We start from the raw sequence: 17,839 nt of genomic DNA, 5'->3' as shown, positions 1-17,839 counted from the left end.
GAGCAGCTTGAAGATAGCAGCGGGTTCGTCTTTAGCTATATGATTTTTCCAATAACTAAACACAAACTTTGTATTGATATTGTTAGTGCTAAAAGATTGACAGAAAGACGAGAAGACAATATCTTTGTCGGTGCTGTTTAGATTCTAGATACTGGACAGAACTTAGCACCTAAACGACTGTTTTAACATAGGTTAGACTACTATATATTTGTCAGTTTGATAGACATACACTCAATAAGGAAACTACTGCTTGAATAACAAAACTGATTTTGAAAGATGGTCACACATCTGCTGTCATTTTTTCAGAGGAGTTACAGTGTATTTGATCCCATTACTGTAGCTATTTAACATGCAGCCTTTGAATCACGAGCCCACTGCTGTCTTGTGTTTAGTTATTCTAAAACGAATAGCTAAAAACGTCCCCGCTGCTAACTTCAGGTTGCTGTGATGTTGCTGGAAAAAATCAGCATGAAATCAGCGGTGGATAAATAGAATAATTTGATACATGTTCATGCGGATGTCATGCCTAGTCGTGTCTTTAGGGAGCTACAATTGGCTGTGCAGAATTACGTCCTTTAGGCATCCCTCAGATGAACTATGACCCTGGGCTCGAATCAGAATATCCCTGATCATATTTCTCGGTTTTTGTTCGACCTTTCCTCCACATCAATTTGACACGCAATGATATAACTGAAAACCTGTTCACATTGGCGTTACACCATATTCACTCATAAACTCCAAACGGTTTCTTGGATATGTTTTCATTACGATGTAATGACTCTGCACTGGCAGATTACTTGACAATCAATCTACTTTAAAAAAACCATTATGGGTTTTGTGACGAATAATCCCAAAGGGGCGTTTTTTCCGTAAATTATAAGAGCAATAAGATGTCATTTCGGTCTACCAGACACTCAACGGCATTGCTTCAAAATCCCAAAAGCATTACACTCAATGTACCCTTTTACCTTGATATTGGATTTTTCATGCCCACATCAGTTTTGGCGAAGATGAGTGTGGCTCTCAATTGAGAGCTGAACAGGATGATGAGTGGATGTTTGTCTGAAAAACGTCTATAGATAGCTCCGGAGAAAATCCCTGCCCGCCTTCCATATTCTTGCTGTCAGATTTCATCGTGGATGATAGATGGTAGTGTCAGATTAAGAGTATTGGCTTTTGTCTGGTGGACGATGGTTTCCTCCATAGCTATACTGTGTTGTGCATATTGTCACAGGGCACAGACCTCTGTCAGTAAAAGGTATTAAAATTGATGGTACACGGATATGGTCTATTTGATATGGTACTGGAATATCGATATTATCAGGATTACTGTTATGCAGGCCCTTGATGCGAACATGACGTGATTTGCCGGAACTGATTGAATTGGTGTGTGCATGAGTGAATATACTAGCACTATTCCCGCTATATGTAAATAATCGAGAACCAGACAATCGTGTGATTGACATCATGAGAGTGTTTCTTTACATTAAATACAGTGTAACAAATAAATGTTTTGGTTCACACATGCAACTATATGGTTCCATATAAGGTCGCTGATCAAGGTGCGTGTCAGTCTTGTCCTATGACCATTGGTTGGAATTCCAGATTTACATTGATTATGATTCTAGATCTGAAAGCACCATCGAATGATTGTCAGTTTCACTAAAGTAGTAAACATCCTCGAGATGACACGTTGTGATATAACTGAAATACTGTTCAGACCCAATTCCTTCATTTGAATATAAATGTTGTGCTTCTTATAGCCGCATCAAAATATACCACTCTATATATCCACTCTTAAAAGTTCAAAACGGATACAAACACATGTTTTTTCGTCCGAGTTGACACACGAAAGAGTTTCACCGTGGAAATAATTGAAAGTCTAAATATTTTTTAAGAAACTATGAAATATTTATTTATGATAAAAGTATAAAATGTTTATAATTAAATACGACAGGGTAATAACATTATACTTCCATCGCCTGAAACCATATTTGTAGATCGATGCTTGAATCTGGATCCTCGTAGTCAGTGACAGGGTTGTTGAACACTTGAGAAAAAGAACAAAATGTTTTATGTAACGATTCACGTAAAGTGCATTACGTATACTATTATATATTGAAGAGAGGTTAAACAGCCTTTTCTTTTTTAAAATGTTTATTCAATTGAATCACAGGTGCACATTATGTAAATGTATACATTAATCTTATTAAAACCGTGTTCATCAAAGTGGGGCCATTCCTAGTAAGATTATCCTCATTGACGGGGTAAGGTGAGGTGAGGTGAAATAGGGTTTAACATGGCATCCGTGGTCTAGTGGAAGTGCGTCTGCCCGGGAGAGCGGAAGGTCAGAGGTTCGATCCCCGGCCGTGTCATAGGAAAAGCCGTTAATAGACGGTACTTGGTGTCACCCTGCCTGGCGCTTGGCATTAGTGCAAAAATGGTCAATATATGACGTTGAACCCAATTTCACCTAACACGATCCTCTTACGACAAGCAGTGCTTTGGAAATATTCTAAGCAGGGTCCCATTCGGGCCCTTCTGAAAGAGTTGAATGCAAGAAAGACGTTTGAACACAAGAAATAGGTCATGTGACCTGCGCCCCTCGATACAGAGGGAGAAACATGTCCTCAAAAGAAATCACCAACAACTGTCTGTACCAAATGTTTCGTACCTTATTCAGCACTTTGACATCCAGTAGTAATGGTTGGCACTTGCAGATGGTTGGCTCTTAGCCGAAGAACCGATAGGGTCGATATGGATAGAAATCATCGTCATAGAAGTCATCGAAGTCATCGAAGTCATCGAAGTCATCATAGATATCGTCATAAAAATCATCGTCATATCCATAGTAAGGTAGATAGAACGCCGTCGTCATAGCAACAGCGATGAGCAGGAAAACCATTATTTTTCCAAGCATTTTGTTTCTTCTGAAATATATACATGAATGGTACATGCTTGTGTATAAGATATGGTTACTACCACTTCAAATATGCTACTGTAATGCAAGCACGGGGAAGTGTTGTGTTGAATTCTCAAAATTACATTCATTTCAGTGAAAGACATAATGCCCTTCGAGGTAATTGTTAACGAGATATACTTGAAGTAACAATGAAGTGATTTGTTGTCGTGCTGTTCTGATTGGCATGGCCTTTTGAGAAACGTCAACTCATCTTACTGATTAACCCGATTTCAAGTTGGGATGGAGAATCAAAGGCCACCATCACACGAGCATCTACGATGATACTAGCTGTATTAATAGGCATCTTTATTTTCGTATTTGATATTTTATCAAGTGATACTGGAAAGGAACATTTTGATGTTTAAGGGAATATTCGTATTTATTATTCAGAATGTACACATGCATGGTGAGGGAAGCATTGTTGGTTTTTGTGTGTATATGTGTTGGGAGGGGGAATTCCTTTATCTTATAGTGTATCCACTGTCTTACTGAAATGTGAGGTGAAATTGGGTTTAACGTCGCGTCCAAGATTATTGCACTTATATAGCGACGTGCATGCACGTGTATGTGTGTGTGTGGCTGCTTGTACTAGTCCGGACTGATGCCGATTTATAGTGCTAGCTCACTGAGATACCATGCCGCAGTTTAACATGAATACCCCACTCAGACACAGTATACTGACTCCGAGCCGACCAGTCCTTGTTTTAGCCCCTTAATGCCGAGCGCCAGACAGGGTAACAACAAGTACAATCTTTTAACGTCTTTTTGTATGACGCGGCCCGGGATCGAACCGTGGACCTTCCGCTCTCCGGGCGGACGCTCTACCACAAGACCACGGAGGCGGTCTCTTACTGAAAAGACATACATATGCCTTCATTGTAGGAAAAGAATTATGTGCGTCATGTGCGATAATTTGTTTCGTAGCACCCCCGCTACCCCTACCACAAGCCATCTTTCTCTTTCTCTTTCTCTTCCTCTTACAAAATACAATATTTTCGTCTGATGGAGACCAGCATGCTTGTATCACACGCATATGGTACACATGTCCTAGTGACAAAAATCATTATAAACTTATTATAAGCACATAATATACTTACTCACGGATATAAATATATGTATACACACAAAATACATCGTACTGATGACATAATAAAATATAAAATACTCACACCTTTTGAAGTCACGACACTTTGGCACAGACTGTTGTCTTGACCACTCATAGCACTTGTGATGTTATATACCTTTTAGGGGACACACTATGCCTAGTATGCACAAACAACAAAGTACTAAATCCACATTGCCCCTGGATGGATCATTTCCCGGTACATAAACCTTCATTCAAATCCCCACGTGGAAAGAGTCTCACATATTTGTTGTATTACAACGCATCAATCATGAAAAAAGACACTGGCTGGACATTGAATTATCCTATATTGTCCTTTCGTCTGGACCACGAATATCTTTGTGCATTCCACAAGATGGTCATTATTCCCCCTTTACCCACAGGCACATTCCTGTCACCTTTCTGTGTGCATTGAACACTCAACACGTCTCAACGCTGGTCTACATGCATGGCCATATGTATATATAGATAGTAATACAATTAGTATTCAGAAAATAAACCTGATCGCCCCCTTCTTTACCGAGGGAAGTTTTCAAACTTGGGAAATATACATGTAAGTATGGCGCTCAATTCTGAGCTAAACAGGATGATGAATGGTTATTTGTCTGAAGAGTGTCTAATTACTGCTATTTATTGCTCACCGCTCACCTTCCATATTATCAGGACTACTGTTATGCAGGCCCTTGACGCTAATATGACTTGATTTGTCGGAAATGATTGAATTTGTGAGTGAGTGAGTGAATATTCCAGCGCTATTCCCGCCATATGTAAATAATCGAGGACTAGACAATCGTGTGATTGACATCATGATAATATTTCATTAAATTATTTACAGTGTAACAAATATATGTTTTTGTCACACATGAACCTATATGGTTACTTATATATATATATACACCTATATATCTTACGTTTTTTCACTGCACATGTATGTTCATTCCTGCGCAATGCTATGATATACCTTTTTAATGTAAATAAACTGGTAACAAGTTGACATGCCCTGCATTGAAGGTTGCTTTATAAGCGGCAAAACACTTTCCATAATCATGAGAAATCTCTGCCCAAAACAGTCGATTGTACGATTCCGACTATATCATGACCATGTGTTTATGACTCACTGTCAAATAGTGACGATACCAAAGTTACACACACATGCAAAGGCAAGTCAATAGTGTGAGTGAGTGAGTGAGTGAGTGAGTGGTAACAGCGAAACTTAATCAAGGCGAATTTGGGATTCAAACCAGTCAAGGATTCTGGAACTTCTTAGGAACGAAACGCTGCTCAGTGTCCTGTACAATTCCTCCAACGACTCTCCGAAAATTCGACCAAGACTTCAAAGTTATGTATAATGTTATACTTAAAAAAAACTGGATTAGAACAAAAATTGCAAACGTTATACAAGGCTGAAAACAGTCACCGAAAGACTGCAAACCTAAGGTCCAAAATAATGCACATGCACAAAAGTTAAGCGCCACCCACCATATTTGTGAGCTGTTACTTTTGGCACTTAATGATGACTATTATAACGAGATGAACGATTGTTATAAGTCGTATATGTAAACCTCATGTGATGCAAAAGTTGTCCCAAAGCAAGTTTATCTTGTGTTCCAAAAGAATATGAGCAGAAAGGAATTTTACCGAAGACCAGAAATTGAAGGATTAGAAAACATTGAAAAACCTTTTTTGTCATGTAACTGTCATGATATCAGCAGACCATATCATGTGTCACATAGACACCCTAAGGAGTGCAGAGTCTATTGCAAGACAGAAACGTCATTAAGGTGTGTATGATCCACGGACATTGACCACAGCTTCAACCCTACGCCTCATACTCATTACAAGTCGTTGAATGCTTCTCTGAGGCAAACGGATCCATTCTTCATGAAGTGCGGCTTCAAGTCCAGCGAGATTTTGAACTGGGGCATCACGATGTCTGATTTTCCGGCCAAGAATGTCCCAGAGATGCTCAATCGGATTAAGATCCGGACTACAGGCCGGCCAAGGAAGAGTGGCAATAGCTACTTGACGCAAATAAGCCAAAACTGCCCGAGATCTGTGTGGTCTAGCATTGTCGCCCACTTAAACAGGTCTTGTCTGAAGAGGATGGTTGTCAAAATGAGGGACTACCACTGGACGAAGAACGGCATTTTGGTATTGTTGGCCATCCACGAATTGTCACCAGCGGAAGTTTGCAGCCGAAGGAAACTCATCCCCATTTCATGACAGACCCCCCCCCCCCCCCCCCCCCCCCTCCCTCCCCGCCACATGCTAAAGTTTTCTGGATGTTCCTTGGTGCAAAACGAGTGTTGCCTCCAAACACGTATTCGACCATCAACAGTTCGTAGCAGCATTCGACACTCGTCAGACCAATGGATCCTTCTCCAGTTGGCCAAGTTCCATCGACTACGGGCACGACACCATATCAGGTGATTCCGCATGTGTCTCTCAGTCAGTTGAGGACGTTTTACTGGTCTTCTGGCGTTATAACCAGCCGCTCTGAGGCGACGCCTTACGGTCATCGTCGAGTCTCTTATTGGTAATCCACTGCAGTCTTAAATCTGTTGAAGTGGCAAATGGATTTCGTCTGACTATCCTGAAAAGACGTCTATCCTCTCTGTTAGAGGTATTTCTTGGCCTACCAGACCTATGCCTGTCATTGACATCATTGGTTTGACCATGTTTGACAATCAAACGAGTGATAACACTGTGATGACGACCCATTTGTCTTGCAATGGCCCTGCATGACATGCCAGCATTTTTCATGCCTATCACTTGCCATCTTTCAGCGTTCGTTAACTTTCTCCTCACCATAGCTGATTTTTAACCTCTATTGGAAGGGGAATCTTACACAGGAGCAACATGCAACCACGAATCTGAAACTTGAATTTCACTATTTATAGGGTAGGGGAACTGCAGCAACACGTAAAGCACGCTTTCCTTGTGGTATCTGGACAAATTTGGGTTCATAGGAAGGTACTAAGGTACTAAGGAAGCCTTATACATCATCATATATTTCGTATTTCTGATTCCCACACGTGAAATCAAGAGACTATGAATATGTTGGCGCTTAACGTTTGTGCATGTGTATACATACCCGTATTAAATACATCACCATCGAACAACCGTTTCTTGTTTGTTTCACTTTTAGTCATCATCATACATGTTTGGTGTATGCTTTCTCTTCCCAGTCAGTTTATATACAAGCTGTAGTTTCCGATCTGGCGCAAGTTTTATAATTATAATACGGGCCGGCCATTTAATATCCCACGAGTTTGGGAGCGGGAGTCGTGTTGGGAGCATGTCTAGCGGACGATCTATTCAACCCAAGGACAAATTATTTGTTTCAAAAACATCTTAGTGTTATAATTATATTTTTGGCTTATTAATTCGTACACGGAATTGTGTCAGGGAACTTCTAAAAATTCATGTCAGTAGTTATCGCTCTTTGGGTCTCTGTGTGTGGTTGTCGTTATTTGATGGTCACATGATCAGTAGGAACAATTCAACTTTGTTATAAGAAAGAAACAACCACGTCGCACATGCAACGTTGTCACACCTGTATAACACCGTGATCACACCAACAAAATATCCCAACAATGTTAGCACAATGATATTGGTTTCAGAACTACAAAGGGACAATAAGAATGGTGTTTAAAGCAGCGTTCCCAGGTCTCCCAAAAGACCAGAGTTCGATGCTTCAGATTCACAGTGATCTTAGCTATGATATTGAGCAGCTTGAAGCTAGCTGCGGGTTCGTCTTTAGCTTTTGTTTTTTCCAATAACTAAACACAAACTTTGTATTGATATTGTTGCTGATAAAAGATTGACAGAAAGACGAGAAGACAATATCTGTCGGTGCTGTTTAGATTCCAGATACTGGACAGAACTTAGCACCTAAACAACTGCTTTAACATAGGTTAGACTACCTTATATTTGTCAGTTTGATAGACATACACTCAATTAGGAAACAGCGGTTTGAATACCAAAACTGATTTTGGAAGATGGTGCACTTGTCAGACAAACCTGCTGTCATTTTCTTAAAGGAGATGCAGTGTATTTGATCCCATTACTGTAGCTAATCAACATGCAGCCTTTAAATCAGGCTGGCTTGTATTTAGTTATTCTAAAAACGAATAGCTCAAAACGTCCCCGCTGCTAACTTCAGGTTGCTGTGACGTTGCTGGAAAAACCAGCATGAAATCAGCGGTGGATAAACAATAAAATTTGCTGCATGTTCATGCGGATGTCATGCCTAGTCGTGTCTTTCGGGAGCTGCAATTGGCTGTGCAGAATTACGTCCTCTAGGCATCCCTCAGATGAACTATGACCCTGGGCTCGAATCCCATAATCTTCCTGATCATATTTCTCGGTTTTTGTTCGACCTTTCCTCCACATCAATTTGACACGCAAAGCTATAACTAAAAACCTATTCCAATTTTGCGTTACACCATATTCACTCATAAACTCCAAACGGTTTCTTGGATATGTTTTCATTACGATGTAATGACTCTGCACTTGACAATCAATCTACTTTAAAAAACCATTATGGGTTTTGTGACGAATAATCCCAAAGGGGCGTTTTTCCGTAAATTATAAGAGCAATAAGATGTCATTTCGGTCTCCCAGACACTCAACGGCATTGCTTCAGAATCCCAAAAGCACTACACTCAATGTACCCTTTTACCTTGATATTGGATTTCTCATGCCCACATCAGTTTTGGCGAAGATGAGTGTGGCTCTCAATTCTGAGCTGAGCAGGATGATGAATGGATGTTTGACCGAAAAATGTCTATATTTAGCTTCGGAAAAAATCCCTGCCCGCCTTCCATATTCTTGTTTTCAGATGTCATCGTGGATGATAGATGGTAGTGTCAGATTAAGAGTATTGGCTTTTGTCTGGTGGAAGATGGTTTCCTCCATAGCTATCCCGTGTTGTGTATATTGTCACAGGGCACAGACCTCTGTCAGTAAAACGTATTAACACCGATGGCACGCGGATATGGTCTATTTGATATTGTCCTGGAATACCGATTTCATCAATGTCATTCGCAGTTGATGCTAATATGATTTCATTTGTGAAGTGAGTGAGTGAGTAGAATGGAGAGGAATGATGAGTGATTGAAAGCTGTTCATTCTAACATGTTGGTAGGTTGGTGTGATGTGTGTGTAGATGAGTGAGTGAGTGAGTAGATGAGTTGTTGGAATGGTGAGTGATTGAAAGCCCTTGATTCTAATTTGATGGTATGAGGGTGTGAATGAGTGTGTAGATGAATGAGTGAGTGTTTGTGGTTTTACGCCTCATTTAGCAACGCTCTAGTAACGTTATGCAGGTTTCATGTAAGTGAACTCTTAATTTCCAGCAATGGTATAACTTACATAATACATAATAAAAATTATACATTTCTGTTTATAAATATAACTATGTTGTCACTTCTCGTACTAAACTCCAGCTATTCAATTGGCTAGTCGCCGTCTTGTAAAAATGATGCCATACAAGCCGGGCACCTGTCCTATACGGACATTATGACGTCATAGTGTCCCATATGACGTCATCTCCCTGTCACGTCATAATTGACCCGTACACATTTTGACACTCTCCTACCCAGAGTTCCATGCGACCAGCACAGTACCTCTGCCACTGACCGCGACATGTGACGATCCGTCACATCTTACAAAGTTCATTCAAGATACTGCATTATGTTTTTTCAACTGTTTTGACAAGTCTACATATCTAGATAAACATGTGTCACAGAATGGTTAACTTTCATTGTGAAAATATCCTTAATCGTGAAAGACTATTTCCATTTGCGTAGTTATCCCATGCTTACAGTGGTTGTTAGGCTCCGGGTGCTGTCATCGAGCGATACGGTCACTTTGATGTGTAAATATTTATTGTCATGCAACCCATGCTTGCCTTAAGAGGCGACTATGCTTGTCGTAAGAGGCGACTATGCTTGTCGTAAGAGGCGACTATGCTTGTCGTAAGAGGCGACTATGCTTGTCGTAAGAGGCGACTATGCTTGTCGTAAGAGGCGACTATGTTTGTCGTAAGAGGCGACTATGCTTGTCGTAAGAGGCGACTATGCTTGTCGTAAGAGGCGACTATGCTTGTCGTTGTCTGGTCCAGACTCGATTATTTACAGACCTCCGTCATATAGCTGGAATATTGCTGAATGCGGCGTTAAACAACAAACAACAACAACAACACTGTCGCAGTTGAAGTAGCATATCTATATATTTATGCAAAACAATATTTAAAGCGACCCGAAATACTTGCATTAGTCCGTTCTATTCTGATTTCAGATAAATTACGTTTGTTTACAAACAAGGGAAAAGTCAGGTCACGTGATAAGCAAATTAGCTTGTGGCAGTGGTGTTATGCTATGTCACTACTGCGCCGGAGTTTGCCATTTCGAATGACCATACCGAACCCTCTGTGGTAAGACAGATCTGATATTATCACAAGGACATATCTCGATTTGTACCACCTGATGATAATTCATTTTTGTGTGACTTCCGAGTGTACGGGATTTTAGAGCTGAATGTTCGTGTACATCCAACGACCTTCCATGCCGTGAAGCAACCGATAATTCATGACAGGGCTGCAGCTGTGCAAAATAATTACACACACCAGGTGTTTTAAGAAAGTATGAAATATTTATTAAAATCAGTGCGACAGAATAATGACATCACACCTCCGAGTTCAGTCACACCTGTAGGTCGATGCTTGAGCTGGATACTCGTAGTCTGTGATAGCGATGCTGAGAACTCTAAAACAAAAGAATAATATGTTTTAAGTCATGTTATTATAACGGCATTATTTTTGTTGTATAAATTGAAGAAGGAAGTTTCAGAGATATTTATTTACTTTGTTTTGACGCCATAAACGTATTAAAGTTATACATTGAAACAACGTTGACACGGACGGTACCGTTCCCGATGAAATCGTCCTGATTAAGAATTATGGTTGTAATGTCTTTTACTTAAAGACGTTAAAGGCTCGTCTGGATTAACGAGTTTTACTGAGAGAGAAATGAAGCAGGTTCAATGCATAAATAAACTTTAGCAAAAAATGTTCGCTTCATTCAGGACAATAATGAATTACCCGAAGCAAGTATTTACAAATTTAACGACCTCTAATAAGGAGTTAGTGAGTGAATGTTGGTAAACAAAGGCGGCCTGTAAATAATCAAGACTGGTCAAGAAAAAAGTGGTTGATAATAATAATACGTGGTAATAATCCTTCGGGGCACGAATTCGAAGTCACGAATAGGTCCTCAGCAACATGTACATGTGCTTGCTGTAAAAGGCGACTATGCTTGTCATTAGAGGCGACTAACGAGATCTGTTGGTCAGGCTCGCTGACTTGGTTGATGCATGTAATAGTATCCCAGTTGCGTGGATTGATTCTCATGATATAAATCACTGGTTTGTCTGGTCCAGCCTCGATTATTTACAAACCGCCGTCATGTTGCTGGAATATTGCTGAGTGCGGCGTTAAACAACAAACAAAAAACCAACAACATTTAAATGTTGGGCATCTATTCTCACCCGGCACCCGATCTCTGATCATGATTTGTTGTTGTTTGTTTGTTTGTTGTTTTGTGCATCAAGGAATGATAAAAATATCCCTAATAAGAGTTGAGTAGTATATGTTAAAACAGACATCACCAACAATCCCATTCAAGATGATAGGTACCTTGTTAAGTATTGATAGTCGGGGGTGAGGCTGGCCCTTGATCAGTCTCAGTCGAAATAATACCAATAGGGGTTGTAATAGTTGAACTGTTGTTGATAGTATGGATAATACTGATCGTCCCAGTCATTTCCATAGCCATATCCATAGCCATATACATTGTATGCGTATGGGTTGTAGTACGGTTGATAGAACGCTGTCACCATAGCAACAGCTATCAGTAGGAAGACGATGATTTTCTCAAGCATTTTTCTAAAAATAGATACAGGACATATACATGAATACGGACAGCATGACTAAGCATTAACGGACGTAATTTTGGAGTGAGTGAGTAGGGTTTAACGCCGCTAACAGTATTCCAGTTATATCACGGCATGTCAGCTTAATGTGGGAGGAAAACCGGAAGTGACGTTTACCTCTATGGTGAAACCAACTATTACGGGTATGGTGCTGACAAACTCTGAAACATGATCGGAGAGACCCGGGATTCGAACTCAGAATCATAGAGTTTAGGCGTGCAGACGACCCCACCCACCCCATAATTTTGGTTATACTTAAGAATATTCTCAATTATTTTTTGTGTTTATAAAAGTATAGATGTAAATACCGATGTGTACACTATAAATCCTTCAATGTGTGCACACCCGATTTGATTCATCTGGCGCCAGTTCAGACTTTAAGCTATGGTACTTCATGTTTCCATGCCTCATGCGCGGTATTAAGGGGCGAACCAAGGTCTGGTAGGCTTGGAGTCCGTATATTGAGTTTTAAACTGCAGCATGGTATCTCAGTGGTCTAGTAGCCTAATCGGCACTGGTACAAGCAGCCACAGGCACATACATGCACGTCGCTATATACGTGCAATAATATTGAACGCGACATAAAATCTCATTTCACCCATTTTTGCATACCCTATTCTTGCACACCAAAGTCACACTAACGACAAAACGATAACCGGATTGGTCATACTATGATATCCACCACATCACATCTGCCGTGTCTGTTGTATAAAGGGAACGTACCTGTTACTGAAAGTCATGGGAAGATGAAAAGACTGGATGTCAATCACAGTCATTGAAGGATGGGTCTGGCAAGAAGGGTGCACACACAGACACACACATACACACATACACACATACACACACACGTGCGTGCATGCACGTTGCTATATAAGTGCAATAATCTTGAACGCGACATTAAACCCCATTTCACCTCACCTAGTATAATATGCATGGTGTTCAATTTCTAAGTGAAATAAAACCGTCATAAAAAGCAAAACTTTTCTTTGAAAATTAAAAACATTGAAAATATATACTCACATGTGTTGACGTATCTTCACTTGGCACGGACTGTTGTACTGACCGCTGATAGCGTGGGCGATGTTATATAGCACGTGGAGAAATTCCATGCTAATTATGCACACACAACAAACTAATAAACCCACGTTGCCCCTCGGGGAACGGTTGTTGTCTCACTAACAGTAATATTCGATCATCTTCAAAGCCACTTGTGAGAGAGCTGAAATATGTGTCATGTAAATTATAATGTAGAGTCGAAAATTGAAATGCATGTCAAGGTAAAGCAATCCCTGACTGGTTGTTGACGTTTCATGTTTTAAGAGCTGTACAAAAAATCGTGTTGAAATCGTTCAAGATTAAAGATTTCAACATTTACATTTCAACAGATCAGCTTTAATCACATATAGCACATGCATATACATGTAAGAAAAAGGTTTCCTATTGCATATTATTCTGCATGTGGTTGTCTTGAACTGCTGTTTTGCTTGAGGCATGACATGTATTGCAGGTGAGATGAAATGTGTGTGCTTGTGTGTGTGTGTGTGTGTGCTTGTGTGTGTGCTTGTGTGTGTGTGTGTGTGTGTGTGTGCGTGTGCGCGCGCGCGCGTGTGTGTGTGTGCCAGGCAGGGTAAAAACAAGTACCATCTTGTAACATCATTTAGTATGACGCAGCCGGGGATCGAACCCCCGACATTCCGCTCTCCGGACAGACACTCTACCACTAGACCAAGAAGGCGGTAAAAAATACAATGCAATAAGATCATTTCAAGATCACAGTGCAATAATGATAAATAATAATATATATGTCAATCAATCCTGAGATTTTATGACATACACTTTAAGAGTATTCACTATTTTACACGTTCGTGTTGAAATACGATAAAATGTCAATTAATTAAAGGCCTTTATGTTTTCGAAATGCAAAAAGAAAACATGAACATCTTGATATAATGTAAAATAACATAATGATTGTGTATGCAAAACTTTGAAAGGTTGGATCGGGATTGTGAATTGGTATCTACACGTTAAACCCTATTGTTTTTTCACTGTGTTGTATCTATCGTCAATACACCATCTGCGAACAGGAACACTCCCCAGATTAATGTTTAAAGCGACGAAACAGGATACAGAAAGGTTGCTGAGTATTTGTAATTTATTGTGTGGAGTTATACCCCGGGTGGCTCCCACTTTCATGGGTATGATTGCTTCAGTACATCAGAACATCCCCAAGAGTCCCTGGTACGCACGTTTACTCATCTTTGTTAGGTAACACCTGATATTCCGTTTAGTTAAAAATGATGATGATGATGATGATGATGATGATGATACGCGCATTTGTTAGGCGCTGTTTTCCATCCACCATGCGGTTGCTCAAAGCGCACTAAATTATTACCCCGGTCAGTGGATCAGCGTGCACTCAACAATCATTCTCCGCTCCCTGGGGAGTTACAACCCAAGCTGCCTATTTATGTTGTACATAGTATCCTTGTTTAATAGTTGAGTACGGTGTCACTGTGGCGTAAAACTCACTGACTCACTCGACCGCCGCCGTGGTCAATGGTGTGGAACCTTTGCCCGGAGGTAGAAGGTCAGGGGTTCAATTCCCGGCCGCATCATACCAAAAGACGTTAAACTATGGTACTTGTTGTTACCCTGCCTGGCTCTCGATACGAAGGGGTTAAAATAAGGTCTGGTCGGCTCGGAGTTGGTATTATTTAATGGGGTATTCATGTTTAACTGCGACATGATATACCAGTGGGCTAGCACTATAAAATCGGTACAATGTGTCTGAGGGAGTATTTATGTAAAACTGCGGCATGGTATCGCACCGTGCAAGCACTGTAAAATCGGCTTTAGCCCGGACTAGTACAAACAGCCACACACACAACCAAGTACGTCGATATATAAATACAATAACATTGTACGCGACGTTAAACCCCATTTCACCAATCCCACCTCACTGACCAACTCACGTGAGGAGCAAATTAAAGTAAACCGAATTTGCTTTAAAATTTTATGCAATTGAAAATTAAAAGAACTGTTGTTAAATTTGATTAAGTCTCTTTAACTATCACTCATTGCTGCAAAAATGTGCGACTTGCAATTGGTCATTTTGAGTAAAAGTCAACAGGTCATTGGAGACTGGGACAGGAAATGAATTTGCAACTACTTGACCCCTACCATGTTTGATATGTTGTGTCGAAAAGGCAAAGATATTATGTCTAAAATACTCATCGGCACTTGTGTATCATGTAAACATTTTTTAAAGTGTTTTGATAGATTTAAATTAAATTATATTTTGAAAATTTCACCATGTAGAAGTATTCTTTGAGAGCTGACTAAGCGCCAGAACAGTACCGTTCATTGTTTGGATATAGTCTAGCTAACTTACTTTTCAATTTGAAATCAAACATATGATAAAATCAACTGAGACGTAAAGGTTATTTTGCTCTTCAGATTATAATAAATATACTCTGATATGAATATAATAATCTTTTGTTTGTTTTTATATCACATACCATTCGCAATGGTGCACAGGGCAATGGTGTCTGCTTTTGTAATAAAACATACTTTAGATGCTTTACATTAAAGGTCGCTTTCGTTTGTCTAAAAAACAAAAACAAAACATGGAACATCGATCTTACATTAAACCCCTTGTTATTGTCCATTCACTGAGATACCTCAGTGCATTTTACAAGATGATCATTCCATCCCTTGTACCCAAGGGCTTATTTATGTCACATGTCTGAGAACCCGTTGAAAGTGCTCACAGCTTAACACAAGTCATCATGCATATAGGGACATTTATGGCGTCAAGAGGGATGACCATATGTACAAACAGATAGAAACAGACCCAGTAATCGCAAGATAAACAGAATGCATTTTCATAGATTTAGTGTTTGTGAGTATTTGATGCCAGAGACCATTATATTAATAAAAATATTTGTTAAAGATTTTAGGCAAGAACGGACACTAAACGGAATGTAAGGAATAAATTGAAGAGCCGACTGAATGATGCTGACACGTTCATGATCAATGTTGTCTTCAAGAGCAGTTTGTCTGCACATCAAACAGTAGATGTCGCCAGTGTACTTTATTTGTACGACTTTACACTTTGAACTTTCATAAAAAAAATAAAAGCAGAATACAAAATACAAAAAAGAATCCTTTGTGAAAATGTTTGTTGCTTTGAGTTAATGTATATGCCTGGAAAGTAAGGACCCCTGACAAAAAAAAGAACAGTGATATACCCGTTTTTAAAATTCAAGTTTCATGATACTCATTCTTAGAATGGCTGTGGATCTTCAGTATGGTCATGATAATAACTGACTGAGTCGCCCAAACACAGAAACATATTAACGTGGAGCATGATATTGATTGCAAGTAAGGATATATAAAGTGGCAATTATCCGATTGTTTAGTCAGCACATGTAGCCGTGGCACGCAGGAGGAGGCTATCAGAGGCACTCCGTTGGCAAATTATTGGCCTACATGATACAGATATGTCATACAGAGTCATTGGACGTCCACTTGGCTATGACCATACGGCCACTGACAGACACGTGAAGTAGAAGCTATCGTCCGCGACTGGGGCCGCACCGAAAGACAACCGAAAGGACGACAGGGCTCTAGCACGTCTTGTGAGGCGACAACCCTTTGCCTCGGGTACAGCTCTGAAAGAACAATGGCTTCGCAACAGGCATCTGTCCACCAGAACTGTCCGATACGACTAAAAGCATTTGGGTTGAAACCACGAAGGAATCATCAGACGTCCCTTGTTAAGTGCTCATCATCAGAGACTTGGCTTGGTGTCATTGGAATCTGAGGGCATGGCGACGGATCCATTGGTCAGATGAAAGCAGGTTCTTGCTGTACGTCACAGATGGGCGAAGGTTGGTTTTGAGACACAACGTATACCCCAAGGAACATTGTACCAACAGTTCCGTATGGTGGAGGCTCCGTCATGGTGTGGGGAGCAATATCTCCTAACTGTAAACTGGACGTGGTAACAGTACGAAGCAATCTCAACGGCGATCGTTGCATCCAGGACATTTATTGCCACGTTTTGACAATCATGCAGTTGCCAGTCGACCTGTGTTTATGGTCGACAACGCTAGGCCCCAGCGTTCTCGTGCTGTTACGGCATTTCTGCAAGGACAAGCTATTGACACTTTGCCTAGGCCCGCTATAAGTCCATGTTAAATCCACTGGAACATGTTTGGGACGTTCTTGGACGTCGGCTGCAGGCAATGGATCCACCAGTACAGAATGTGGCGCAGCTGTAGAGGCTGCATTGCATTAGGAGTGTCATTGCACCGGGAGTGTCATTGCACCAGGAGTGTCATTGCATCAGGAGCGTCATTGCATTAGGAGTGTAATTGCATCAGGAGTGTCATTGCATCAGGAGTGTCATTGCACCAGGAGTGTCATCGCATCAGGAGTGTCAGCTGTTACTTATTGATCGTATCAGAAGACTCAATGGAGGAATGAGGAGAAGGGTAGAATCTGTCATCCAATCACAGGGCGGTTACACTCGCTAATTATTATCAGGATTGTGATTATCTTTGTAAGATAACAGTACAGTCACAGTTTTGGACAGTAGTGGTCGTTCATACCAGCTCATGGAACTTTCAGGATCCAAAGTTTTCGTGGTTATCAATTTTGCTCAATCACAGCACTATCGCAACTGTGTTATAAATGCTATTAAATATTGAACATTTGCATAATTTTCGGTGTTTTTAGTCAAGAGTCTCATCTTA

The 17,839-nt window shown here is 40.4% G+C and overlaps 1 protein-coding gene and 2 long non-coding RNA genes across 6 annotated transcripts in view; 1 reads left to right on the top strand and 2 right to left on the bottom strand.

The window, feature by feature from the left end:
• LOC124148049 (PDF receptor-like) overlaps positions 1–17,839 on the top strand; it is a 257,692-nt gene that overhangs the window by 132,960 nt on the left and 106,893 nt on the right. The window lies entirely within an intron of this gene.
• LOC124148054 lies at positions 1,890–4,234 on the bottom strand. The gene is made up of 3 exons (XR_006862917.1): positions 4,132–4,234; positions 2,675–2,930; positions 1,890–2,050 (listed from the first exon to the last, which is right to left on the bottom strand). It is a non-coding gene; the product is annotated as an uncharacterized LOC124148054 (long non-coding RNA).
• LOC124148050 lies at positions 10,723–13,148 on the bottom strand. The gene is made up of 3 exons (XR_006862914.2): positions 13,101–13,148; positions 11,785–12,033; positions 10,723–10,855 (listed from the first exon to the last, which is right to left on the bottom strand). It is a non-coding gene; the product is annotated as an uncharacterized LOC124148050 (long non-coding RNA).

This window comes from Haliotis rufescens, unplaced genomic scaffold (assembly GCF_023055435.1).
Source record: "Haliotis rufescens isolate VD_foot unplaced genomic scaffold, xgHalRufe1.0.p SCAF_10, whole genome shotgun sequence".
Lineage (NCBI taxonomy): Eukaryota > Metazoa > Mollusca > Gastropoda > Lepetellida > Haliotidae > Haliotis > Haliotis rufescens.
Note: the sequence above shows the minus strand (reverse complement) of the source record. Positions and strands in the feature narration are given on the sequence as shown.